The 12,716-nt window shown below is 54.1% G+C and overlaps 1 protein-coding gene across 4 annotated transcripts in view; it reads left to right on the plus strand.

Annotated features, from left to right (window-relative positions):
* Positions 1-12,716, plus strand: part of coq8aa (coenzyme Q8A, genome duplicate a) — a 90,826-nt gene that overhangs the window by 36,998 nt on the left and 41,112 nt on the right. The gene's annotated exons all lie outside the window — the stretch shown is intronic.

Genomic DNA, 12,716 nt, shown 5'->3' on the forward strand with positions numbered 1-12,716 from the left:
CCGCTGGAACGTCCGAGCTGGCACACCAGACACCTTGTCTAAGCGAACACCTTGTCCTTCCCAGTAAACCACGGGGCCGGCCCATCCACGAGAGCTTGTGCCCCAGCAAGTGTGCAGCCTAAGCCCCCGCTGCTGTCTAAAGGCAGAAACCGGAGTCGATGAGGAGGGCCCTATCAAAGCCAGCTGCTGATATCTGGCAGGGAAGCACTAAAACCCCCCCCCCCCCCCCCACCAAACAAATGTTGGAAATCTGAAGAGAACCAGAAAATGCTGGGATTACACAACTGATTAGTTGGCATCTGAAAAGAGAAGAGGCCTGTTGAGATTTTGGAAGGGTGGGTCATTGCACACCCTAAACATAATCCCAGCATCACCCTTTAAAGTGCTGATGGATCTGCTCTGTTTCCAGCAATTTCTCTTATTATTTCTGAGGGAGCCTCCCTCACTGAACTTCTGGGCCTGTGTGCCCGTGTATATGTGTGTGCGTGTTTGTGTATGTATGTGTGTGTGTGTGTGTGTATGTGCTTAATCTGCCCGTGCTCTCTTTTGAAAGAGGGAAAAAAAAGTAACCCTGTTTGTTTTTTTAATAAAAGTGTCCACATTCTTTAACTTGTGGTGAGCAGGGAGCGGTGTTGTACAAAACTTGTAGAAACTTGTGGGCAAGTGTCAATGTGACTGACAGCAACACAGAAGAGCTTAAATTTATAGGCCAGCACTTCTAACTTTGAACAGCAGTATCTGATTGATTGTATTGCACCTTCTGAAGGTGACTCAAAGTAACTTGCTAGTGACAAATGGTGTTTGTACAGGTGTGGAGACATCAGCAACCATACATATCTAAAGCGGTTTGATTCGGAGCTGGAGTGCCAGCGTGTGAACCCTTTCCCATGAGAATCCACAGTCGGTTTGTATCACTCTTCCTCTTTGATTTAGAAGCTTCAGGGCTTGGGCCTCACACCAGAAAGGCATAGTTTAAGCCGGCACGCCAGGGCATCACCCTGTTGTCGGAGGTGCCGTCCTTTCGGATGAGACGTTAAACCGAGGCCCCGTCTACCGTCCCACGGGTAAAAGATCCCACGGCCACCATACAAAGAAGAGCAGGGGCGTTCTCCCCAATGTCCTGGCCAATGTTCATCCCTCGCCCAACACTTGTCAAATAACAGAGTAACTAGCCACTCATCCCACTGCTGTGTATGAAGTGGCTGCCGCGTATACCTAAATAAGGGAAGTCGCGGCCGTTCCAAGTGATACATGTTTATCGTTTAGAGGGTGTGTTTTACTGTGAATTTAGCGCCTCTGTGGTCTCCGGAACAGATGCAGTACGAGATGTTTTTCAGAGACCTGGTAAGGCCCGATATTTGTCAGTACTGATGTCCCCTTTTCAGCTTCTGAAATGCACAGGATTTCTTAGAAAGAAAGACTTGCATTTCTATCGCACCTTTCTGGACAGCCCATAGAGCTTTACAGCCAATGAAGTACGTTTGAATTGCTGTTGTAATGTGGGAAACGCGGCAGCCAATTTGCGCTCGGCAAGCTCCCACAAACAGCAATGTGATTGGTGGTGACCAGATAATCTGTTTTTTTTTTATGATGTTGGTCGCCTGCTAGGCACAACCAAGAAGATCAGTAACTTACCTGAATATGGATCCGGGAGCAGGAGTGAGCCTCCCGAACCCACATAAAAGGAACCAAACAATGCTATGTGCCCCCTCCCCCCGCCCCCACCCCCCCCCCCCCCCCCCCCCACCCAATCACGGCTCCCCACTAACCCCATCACCGGGGGAGCAGAGCAGGAAGGGGTAGAAATTCTATCTTGGGCGGTAGAGCAAGACCAACGGGCATCCTATCGGCTGCCCGCGATACACCCAGTCTGAAATCCAGTATGACGGAATACTGGGTATATGAGAGTAGGCCTAGATGTTTCTCCCACTTTGTGCTGCTGTTGCTGTCCAAGACCGAATTTCTACCTCGCAATCTCCCATTTAATTTTTTTTTTAAGAAAGCATTGTAATGACCCCGAACCTCTTCTCTCCCCCCCCCCCCCCCACCATCACTGCCTCCAGCAGAGGAAAGGAGAGAAGGTTTGGTTTTTTCGGGGTGGGGGAAGGGGGAGTGAATGCGGGGCCTACTGTCCTTGGATGTCCCCAGTAGGTGTGCTGTGTGGGGATTGCCCTCCTGAAGCCCAGCTTGGTTTGCAACTGGCTGACTGCCAGGGCCCTATGGAGAGAGGAAACAAACAATCGGAGTGCCCGCTGGAGTATCGACAGTGCAGCCTCTGCACTGCTGATAACTTGCTGCGGTCATTAGAAGAATGAATACCTTGCTGATCCGATATTATCGATGTTTGATTTGTTTGGAGCTAGACGGAGAGGAAGGGGGGAAAATATTTTTTTTTTTAAAAATCAGGCTAATTTTATCTCCTCCCACCCCCCCCCCCCCCTCCCCAGGAGGGTTTGGATTCTCGCTGGGGTACAGTTCCACACGTGGCCTCCAGTACCTCAGCAAACCGCCGCTCCTAGTGACTGACTGCAGTACAACTTCGCGCCTTTAATGTACTGACAAGCTCCTTCACAAAATAAAAATGGTTTGCCAAGTCAGAGAAGGAGATACTTGGACAGGTGATCACATTCTTCTAAACTCCAGGGAGTTTATGCTTGTCTTGTTCCTCTGTCCTGTCTGCCGGTGCCTTTCTCTTTAAAGTTGACTATCTGACGATTTCCTGGCCCCAGGGGTGTTCAGATGGCGGTGTGATACGGTGACGTTTGTGTGAAGTTTTCCCCTGTTTATTTTGAAAGGCTCTGTTAAAATAACTGAAGGCAGAATTTCAGACCAGTGTTTCTCAACTAATAACAAACCGAGCCAATTCCAACCTCCCCCAAGAAAGGTTTTCACTGACTCTCCCCAAATTTGATCAGATTGCTTTTGCGGCTGGTTGCTCAAGGCCTCCCTCACATTCTCCTGTCTCAACCCTCAGGCTTTTAAAAGCCAAGCATGCTGTCACCTCTCACTCCTACCTGAATTACCACTTTCCCGTATTAGCAACAGGAGGAGGCCATTCAGCCCCTCGAGCCTGTTCAGTTATTCAATTAGAAAGAAAAACTTGCATTTCCACAGCGCCTTTCATGACCCCAGGAGGTCTCCAAGCGCTTTACAGCAAGTGAAGTACTTTGGAAGTGTACTCAATGGTGTAATGTGGGAAACGTGGCAGCCAATTTGCACACAGCAAGCTCCCACAAACAGCAACATGATAATGACCAGATAATCTGTTTTTGTTATGTTGATTGAAGGATAAATATTGGCCAGGACACCGGGCAGAACCCCCTCTGCTGATGGCTGATCTGTATCTTGCACATTCTCCCCGTGTTTGCGTGGGTTTTCTCCGGGTGCTCCGGTTTCCTCCCACAGTCCAAAGATGTGCGGGTTAGGTTGATTGGCCATGATAAAAAATTGACCCTCAGTGTTAGGGGGGATTAAATACGTGGGGTTACGGGGATAGGGCTTGGGTGGGATGGCTGTCGGTGTAGGGACCGGGTGCTAGGGTTTGGATGATCAGCCATGATCTCGTTGAATGGCGGAGCAGGCTCGAAGGGCCGAATGGCCTACTCCTGCTCCTATCTTCTATGTTTCTATGTTTAACTCCATTTACCCGCCTTGGTTCCATAACCATTACCCAACAAAAATCTATCCATCTCCGTTTTGACTTTTTCAGTTGACCCCCAGCCTCAACAGCTTTTTGGGGGCGAGAGTTCCAGATTTCCACTACCCTTTGTGTGAAAAGGTGCTTCCTGACATCGCCCCTGAACGGCCTGGCTCTAATTTTAAGGTTGTGCCCCCTCGTTCTGGACTCTTAGTTTCTCTTTATCTACACTTTACAACCTTTGTTGTGCCTGCGATGTGAACTTTGACCCTTCACTTTCTCATTAACGAATGAAGCGACTGGCTTTGAATAGAGGCTCTCCCCCTCTTCGCCCCTCCTCTCCCTCTTTCCCCCCCTCCTCTCCCTCTTTCCCCCCCTCCTCTCCCTCTTTCCCCCCCTCCTCTCCCTCTTTCCCCCCCTCCTCTCCCTCTTTCCCCCCCTCCTCTCCCTCTTTCCCCCCCTCCTCTCCCTCTTTCCCCCCCTCCTCTCCCTCTTTCCCCCCCTCCTCTCCCTCTTTCCCCCCCTCCTCTCCCTCTTTCCACCCCCTCCTCTCCCTCTTTCCCCCCCTCCTCTCCCTCTTTCCCCCCCTCCTCTCCCTCTTTCCCCCCCTCCTCTCCCTCTTTCCCCCCCCTCCTCTCCCTCTTTCCCCCCCTCCTCTCCCTCTTTCCCCCCCTCCTCTCCCTCTTTCCCCCCCTCCTCTCCCTCTTTCCCCCCCTCCTCTCCCTCTTTCCCCCCCTCCTCTCCCTCTTTCCCCCCTCCTCTCCCTCTTTCCCCCCCTCACTCCCTCTTTCCCCCCTCCTCTCCCTCTTCCCCCCCTCCTCTCCCTCTTCCCCCCCTCCTCTCCCTCTTCCCCCCCTCCTCTCCCTCTTCCCCCCTCCTCTCCCTCTTCCCCCCTCCTCTCCCTCTTCCCCCCTCCTCTCCCTCTTCCCCCCCTCCTCTCCCTCTTCCCCCCCCTCCTCTCCCTCTTCCCCCCCTCCTCTCCCTCTTCCCCCCCCCTCCCTCTTCCCCCCCTCTCCCTCTTCCCCCCTCTCCCTCTTCCCCCCCCTCCTCTCCTCTCCCCCCCCTCCTCTCCCTCTCCCCCCCCTCTCCCTCTTCCCCCCCCTCTCCCTCTTCCCCCCCCTCTCCCTCTTCCCCCCCCTCCTCTCCCTCTCCCCCCCTCTCTCCCTCTTCCCCCCCCTCTCCCTCTTCCCCCCCCTCTCCCTCTTCCCCCCCCTCTCCCTCTTCCCCCCCCTCTCCCTCTTCCCCCCCCCTCTCCCTCTCCCCCCCTCTCCCTCTTCCCCCCCTCCTCTCCTCTCCCCCCCCCTCCTCTCCCTCTCCCCCCCCTCCTCTCCCTCTTCCCCCCCCTCTCCCTCTTCCCCCCCCCTCTCCCTCTTCCCCCCCCCTCTCCCTCTTCCCCCCCCTCTCCCTCTTCCCCCCCCTCTCCTCTTCCCCCCCCTCTCCCTCTTCCCCCCCCCTCTTTCCACCCCCCCCTCCCTCTTTCCACCCCCCCTCTCCCTCTTTCCACCCCTCCTCTCCCTCTTTCCACCCCCTCCTCTCCCTCTTTCCCCCCCTCCTCTCCCTCTTTCCCCCCCTCCTCTCCCTCTTTCCCCCCCTCCTCTCCCTCTTTCCCCCCACCTCCTCTCCCTCTTTCCCCCCCTCCTCTCCCTCTTTCCCCCCCTCCTCTCCCTCTTTCCCCCCCTCCTCTCCCTCTTTCCCCCCCTCCTCTCCCTCTTTCCCCCCCTCCTCTCCCTCTTTCCCCCCCTCCTCTCCCTCTTTCCCCCTCCTCTCCCTCTTCCCCCCTCTCTCCCTCTTTCCCCCCCCTCCTCTCCCTCTTCCCCCCCTCCTCTCCCTCTTCCCCCCCCTCCTCTCCCTCTTCCCCCCCTCCTCTCCCTCTTTCCCCCTCCTCTCCCTCTTCCCCCCTCCTCTCCCTCTTCCCCCCTCCTCTCCCTCTTCCCCCCCTCCTCTCCCTCTTCCCCCCCTCCTCTCCCTCTTCCCCCCCCTCCTCTCCCTCTTCCCCCCCTCCTCTCCCTCTTCCCCCCCCTCCCTCTTCCCCCCTCTCCCTCTCCTCCCTCTCCCTCTTCCCCCCCTCCTCTCCCTCTCCCCCCCCCTCCTCTCCCTCCCCCCCCTCCTCTCCCTCTCCCCCCCTCCTCTCCCTCTTCCCCCCCTCTCCCTCTTCCCCCCCCTCTCCCTCTTCCCCCCCCTCTCCCTCTTCCCCCCCCTCTCCCTCTTCCCCCCCTCTCCCTCTTCCCCCCCTCTCCCTCTTCCCCCCCTCTCCCTCTCCCCCCCTCCTCTTCCCCCCCTCCTCTCCCTCTCCCCCCCCTCCTCTCCCTCTCCCCCCCCTCCTCTCCCTCTTCCCCCCCTCTCCCTCTTCCCCCCCCCTCTCCTCTTCCCCCCTCTCCCTCTTCCCCCCCTCTCCCTCTTCCCCCCCCTCTCCCTCTTCCCCCCCTCTCCCTCTTCCCCCCCTCTCCCTCTTCCCCCCCCTCTTTCCACCCCCCTCCCTCTTTCCACCCCCCTCTCCCTCTTTCCACCCCCCTCTCCCTCTTTCCACCCCCCCTCTCCCTCTTTCCACCCCCCTCCCTCTTTCCACCCCCTCCTCTCCCTCTTTCCACCCCCTCCTCTCCCTCTTTCCACCCCCTCCTCTCCCTCTTTCCACCCCCTCCTCTCCCTCTTTCCACCCCTCCTCTCCCTCTTTCCACCCCCTCCTCTCCCTCTTTCCACCCCCTCCTCTCCCTCTTTCCACCCCCTCCTCTCCCTCTTTCCACCCCCTCCTCTCCCTCTTTCCACCCCCTCCTCTCCCTCTTTCCACCCCCTCCTCTCCCTCTTTCCACCCCCTCCTCTCCTCTTTCCACCCCCTCCTCCTCCCTCTTTCCACCCCCTCCTCTCCCTCTCTTCCACCCCCTCCCCTCCCTCTTTCCACCCCCTCCCCTCCCTCTTTCCACCCCCTCCCCTCCCTCTTTCCACCCCCCCTCCCCTCCCTCTTTCCACCCCCTCCCTCTCCCTCTTTCCACCCCTCCCCTCCCTCTTCCCCCCCCCTCTCCCTCTTCCCCCCCTCCCTCTTTCCACCCCCTCCCTCCCTCTTTCCACCCCCCTCTCCCTCTTTCCACCCCCTCCTCTCCTCTTTCCACCCCCCCTCTCCCTCTTTCCACCCCCCCTCCCTCTTTCCACCCCCTCCTCTCCCTCTTTCCACCCCCTCCTCTCCCTCTTTCCACCCCCTCCTCTCCCTCTTTCCACCCCCTCCTCTCCCTCTTTCCACCCCCTCCTCTCCCTCTTTCCACCCCCTCCTCTCCCTCTTTCCACCCCCTCCTCTCCCTCTTTCCACCCCCTCCTCTCCCTCTTTCCACCCCCATCCCTCTCCTCCCTCTCCTCTTTCCACCCCCTCCTCTCCCTCTTTCCACCCCCTCTCCCTCCCTCTTTCCACCCCCTCCCCTCCCTCTTTCCACCCCCTCCCCTCCCTCTTTCCACCCCCTCCCCTCCCTCTTTCCACCCCTCCCCTCCCTCTTTCCACCCCCTCCCCTCCTCTTTCCACCCCCTCCCCTCCCTCTTTCCACCCCTCCCCTCCCTCTTTCCCTCCCCTCCCTCCCTCTTTCCACCCCCTCTCCCCTCCCTCTTTCCACCCCCTCCTCTCCCTGTCAGATTGGTGCTCGTACTCTAAATATTTTGAAAACCTGACACCGAGAAATTGAGAGTCCGGTGTTAATGGGGACACGTGTTGTGTTTGACCTTCAGTAAGCTTGCCTGAATTGGCAGGGCTGGCTCTTTCTGAAGGTTGTCTCTGTAATCCTTGTTGATTGTGGCTCTGTGAGCTGTGCTTCCACTTGTTATTGTCCTGCAGATTTTTGGCAGTCGTTCCTCTGGACTGTTTTAAAAAAAAATATTTCTCACAAGGTCAGGTCTTTCGGTACGGGCTGGGGATTGAGGGCCGGTCTCTGGGTACAGGCTGGGGATTGAGGGCCGGTCTCTGGGTACAGGCTGGGGATTGAGGGCCGGTCTCTGGGTACAGGCTGGGGATTGAGGCCGGTCTCTGGGTACAGGCTGGGGATTGAGGGCCGGTCTCTGGGTACAGGCTGGGGATTGAGGGCCGGTCTCTGGGTACAGGCTGGGGATTGAGGGCCGGTCTCTGGGTACAGGCTGGGGATTGAGGCCGGTCTCTGGGTACAGGCTGGGGATTGAGGGCCCGTCTCTGGGTACAGGCTGGGAATTGAGGGCCGGTCTCTGGGTGCAGGCTGGGGATTGAAGACCGGTCTCTGGGTACAGGCTGGTGTTCTCGGTGTAATTCACTGGCTTTAAATTGTTTCTATCACCAAGTAAAAGATTACCTGGCAAATCTTAAGCACTGCCTGTACACACAGGGTGTTAGCAGTGCCCTCCTGTCACCATGTCTAATTTCTTTAACAGTTTTTCCTTCACGTTTTATTGACAACCCCCCTATTTTTTATAAAGCTGTGTATCCTCTAACTCCCTGGGCGCCAGTATGGGCGATCCGTTTGTGCTCTCTCTCAGAATTTTGTCACTCTTTTAATTTAATTTTTCCCATTATAAATTCCTCGGGTAGACGTAAAAGATCCCACGGCACTGTTTTGAAGAAGAGCAGGTGTCCTGGTCAATATTTATCCATCACTCAATATCACTAAAAAAAAAACCCAGATTGTCTGATAATTATCACATTGCTGTTTGTGGGATCTTGCTGTGCGTAAATTGGCTGTAAAGCGCTTTGGAATGTCCTGAGGTTGTGAAAGGCGCGATAGAAATGCAAGTTCTTTATTTATTTCTTTACACGCTCCCTTGATCAGCGGGGGGTTGGAGGGTATCAGCCGCCCCTGCTCGCTATCCATCGAGGCCTGCTGGAGTGTGCAGCTATACATGGTCATTGGGTGGGATGATCCCACATCGGAGCAGCCAGCCCACGGTCCGTAGTAAGGCCCAAATGGGGCTGGGCAGGGATGGTGGGAGGGAGGGGAGAAACTTGAAAGAAAGATAAAAGGGCCACTCAAGGGTTACTCAAGGGTTAAAGAGCAGATTGGCAGAGACACGATGGGCCAAATGTCCTCCGTCTGCGCCGTATCGTTGTATGAGCGGTGTGTACAAGACACCTGTTTCCTGCCTCGTGGGGATTATCAGTTGGAAAAACACAACGTGGTCAGCACCTCTTGTGTGTTTTTGATGTCTTTTATCTATTTATCTAAATGACTTACTGAACATAAACAGAACACGACTGGCATAGAACACGGCAGTGAGAAAGCACCAGGAAAGAAAATAAAGGGGTTGGGGGGGTTGGTGGTGAGGGAAGGATGGTTGCCGGCGCTAAAAGTCTCACAGCTTGGACAGGGAAGTGCTTGGTCTGTCTCCAAGGTCACTTTGCTGTAATCTCCTCGGCCAACTGCCAGGAGGCTGAGAGAAGCCCGCCTGCTGGATGAGGCCGTTCTGACTTGTGCCGTCTGCCGGAATGCAGGCTGCAGTTGTTTTGTTATTTAAAGGGGGCCGTCATTCCAGCACTCCCCATTTAAAGCTCCTGCCGCCATTTTTGGAAACCGTGTGAGGGCAAGTATTTCAAAATATCTTTTGTGGGACTAAATAAGCTGGGAACCAACTTGCATTTGTACAGTGCACTTTCACCACGTCCCAAAGGTCTTCACAGCCGCTGAAGTACTTTGTCGAAGTTCAGTTACTGGTTAAAAGAGCAGGTGATTGTTTAGGGGAGGGTGTGAAGGACAATTAACCCTTTCACTTCCCTCCACCTTGCGCTCTCTTCAGACTGCACGGCCCCTGGAGTTTGTCTTGTGGTTAGTCCGTGTTTAAATCTAGTCTTTTGTTCCCAGATTTGGGGGGTTGCGGGGGTGGAGGTGGTGAATAAACACGTTGGCTTTCCACAGCGTCATCTGGTCTTTTTCAAGCACTTTAGTCACAGTTGTTGTCTCGCCTCTCGCACAACATTGGGAATGATTTCTGGGGCTTTGAGCGACAGTGGCGACTTGATCTCCAACACCTGTTCCAGAAGTTGTTGTTGACGGGGCCCCGCTGTTCGAGTCCCAGAAATTCTTCTGCTTTTTGTTCTTGGTCTTTTTATAGAAGTGCAGAAGTTTTACATCACCGAGGGAGGCCATTCGGCCCCTCGTGTCCGTGCTTGCTGGAGTGATCCAAGCAATAATCTTCCTCTGCTTCAAATATTTATCCAGTTTTTCCCTTAAAGGATGCGATGGTCCCTGCCTGAACTGCTCCCTGTGACAAAGCATTCTGAGCTCTGACAACCCTGAGTGTAAAGAAACCTCTCTCAACCTCTCGCTGTGACGGTTTTAAATTGATGACGACTCCTTCCCCAGCCTGCAAAGATAGTCATTCCCCATTCACTCGGTCAATACCCTCCACAGTTTTTTAAAAAACCTCTTAAATCTCCTCTTGGCTTTCTCTGCTCCACTGGAAATAGTCCCAGGATCTCGAATCTCTCCTCGTAGTTTACCGTCACTGGTATACACTCTGTGGTTTTAATGTTCTTTCTATAGTCGGGCGAATTGAAGTCTGGTTTCATTTACACTTCACAAGAAATGTAGTTCTGATGTTAATTTAATGATGTAGATGCAGTAACTTTTAGTCGGTGACTGTGTAATGACAGTGGACTTGTTGTTTGGCTGAGGTTTTGAACTGGGATTCTGTATTGCCCAAGGTGAGACCGCACCTTGAGTATTGTGTGCAGTTTTGGTCGCCTTACCTGAGGAAGGACGTTCTTGCCATGGAAGGAGTGCAGCGAAGATTCACCAGGCTGATACCTGGGATGGCAGGAATGACGTATGAGGAGAGATTGTGTCGATTGGGCTTATACTCACTGGAGTTTAGAAGATTGAGAGGGGATCTCATCGAAACCTATAAAATTCTGACAGGCCTGGACAGACTAGATGCAGGAAGGATGTTTCTGATGGCCGGGGAGTCCAGAACCAGGGGTCATAGTCTAAGGATAAGGGGTAGGCCATTTAGGACTGAAATGAGGAGGAATTTCTTCACCCAGAGAGTGGTGAACCTGTGGAATTCTCTGCCACAGAGGGCGGTGGAGGCCAAGTCTTTAAATATATTCAAGAAAGAGTTGGATATATTACTTAAGGCTAAAGGGATCAAGGGATATGGGGAGAAGGCAGGGACAGGGTACTGAATTTGGATGATCAGCCATGATCTCATTGAATGGCAGAGCAGGCTCGAGGGGCCGAATGGCCTACTCCTGCTCCTATCTTCTATGTTTCTATAACCTGTTGGGGATTAACACCCGAGGTCACACCGAATACTTCTTGACAGAAAAGACGTTCACTTGGAGCCCAGGGGAGGAAAGGGGCTCTGGCAGCTGGGATACAGGGCACATGTTTCTGAGGGCTGCCCAGATATAACCTGGATTAACTGACAGGAGCCGCCACGTTCTGTCGCAGAACATCCTGACCGTTGCTTAAGGTTGTCTATCCATTCAACGTCGCCAAGGCTTCTGTGGGTGGCTAATACGATAGCAAAATACTGCGGATGCTGGAAATCCGAAATAACAACAGAAAATGCTGGAAAAACTCAGCAGGCCAGGCAACATCCGTGGAGAGAGAAACAGAGTTAACGTTGCAGGTCGAAGACCCTTCGTCAGAACTGAGGGAAAAAAGGCAGGAAATGAAACAGATTAAAAATCTCTTTCTTTTCATCTGTTTCATTTCCTGCCTTTTTTTTCTCAGCCCTGTCGAAGGGTCTTCGACCTGAAACGCTGACTCTGTTTCTCGCTCCACGGATGTTGCCTGGCCTGCTGAGTGTTTCCAGCGTTTTCTGTTGTTATTTCTGTGGGTGGCTGTTGTCATTATCGAGAGATGCAGTTGCCTATTGCCTTTTTGTTTCGGTACAACCTCAAAAGGGCGTTGACCATGTTTCTGTGGGAAAGCTTGCCTGAGAGAAAGGCCAATGTTCCAGCCATAGAAACATAGAAGATAGGAGCAGGAGTAGGCCATTCGGCCCCTCGAGCCTGCTCCGCCAGTCGCTTAAGAGCTCCCTGTTTTTAAGTTTTGTGCCTGACCAGCAGGGAGACTAGGCCAGACTGAAGCAACCACACGTGAACTTCTGTTAAATATCTAGAGCCTCCATTCTAACCCCCCCCCGGCGCACACCTGATAAGAATGGGCCATGTGGGGCGTTCAAATAGGGGCAGCGTACGTCCCTCCCCGCTCACGCTGCTCTCCCATTCACTGCCATTTTAACCCTCGGGTCTGTTCAGTCCATATCTACATTCCAGTGGCTGGCGTAGAGAGTGAGTTCTCCCTTACAATCCTGGGGATCTCGTACACCCAGATATTCAGGCACACCCTGGATCATAGGAGACTAAGTTCTGCTTACGGGAGTGGCTGCTGAAGATGAACCCGAGAAAATATCGGGTGTAAAAATCCCCAGAAATGTGACCTGCCATTTGCCTCCTCATCTCACTCGATGAGGACGTGGGGCTACAGCTCGCGGTGTGGGTGCAGCACGTTTAAAACAAACTAGTTGTCAGTGAAATTGTGAATTGCAACACCGAAGACATTAAAAGAATACCGGCTGCTCTCGCATCTGCTCTAGCTGTAACTGGCAGCTCAAACCGTGATCCAATGAGGAATGTGTCTCCCTCCCTCCCTCTCCGTGGAAGGACACATCTATAGAATTGTGTCCGTCTCTTTCTCTGGGAGGAGAAAGGGGGAGAGAGGAGGGGGAGAGGAGGGAGAGAGAAAAGGGAGTGAAGGGGGAGAGGGAGAGGGAAACAGATAGAGGCAGGTAAGGAAGGAGTGTGAAGCGCCTTGGGATGTTTTACTACATTGAAGGCACTATGTAAATGTAAGTTGTTGACGAGAGTGGGAGACAGAGAAATGGAGAAGGATGGAGCGAAAGGGAGAAAGGCGAGGAGAGGGTGAGCGGGTAGGAGAGAAAGAGAGACAGAGAAAGGGACAGAGATTTTTTCATCCCATTGAATGGGCAGAATTGAAGCCCCGAGCCCTAGGATAGTGTGCTCACCCCCAGTGCTACCTGCTCCTTGCTTCCTTTGGTGCAGGATTGCCCCACTGGGGCTTTCCAGGAGAACCTCCTGTGGATAATTGAACCCTCCAATAGCTGTCACTTGAGGTCG

This window comes from Somniosus microcephalus, chromosome 9 (genome assembly GCF_052327205.1).
Source record: "Somniosus microcephalus isolate GS21.2 chromosome 9, FLI_Smic_1.0, whole genome shotgun sequence".
NCBI lineage: Eukaryota > Metazoa > Chordata > Chondrichthyes > Squaliformes > Somniosidae > Somniosus > Somniosus microcephalus.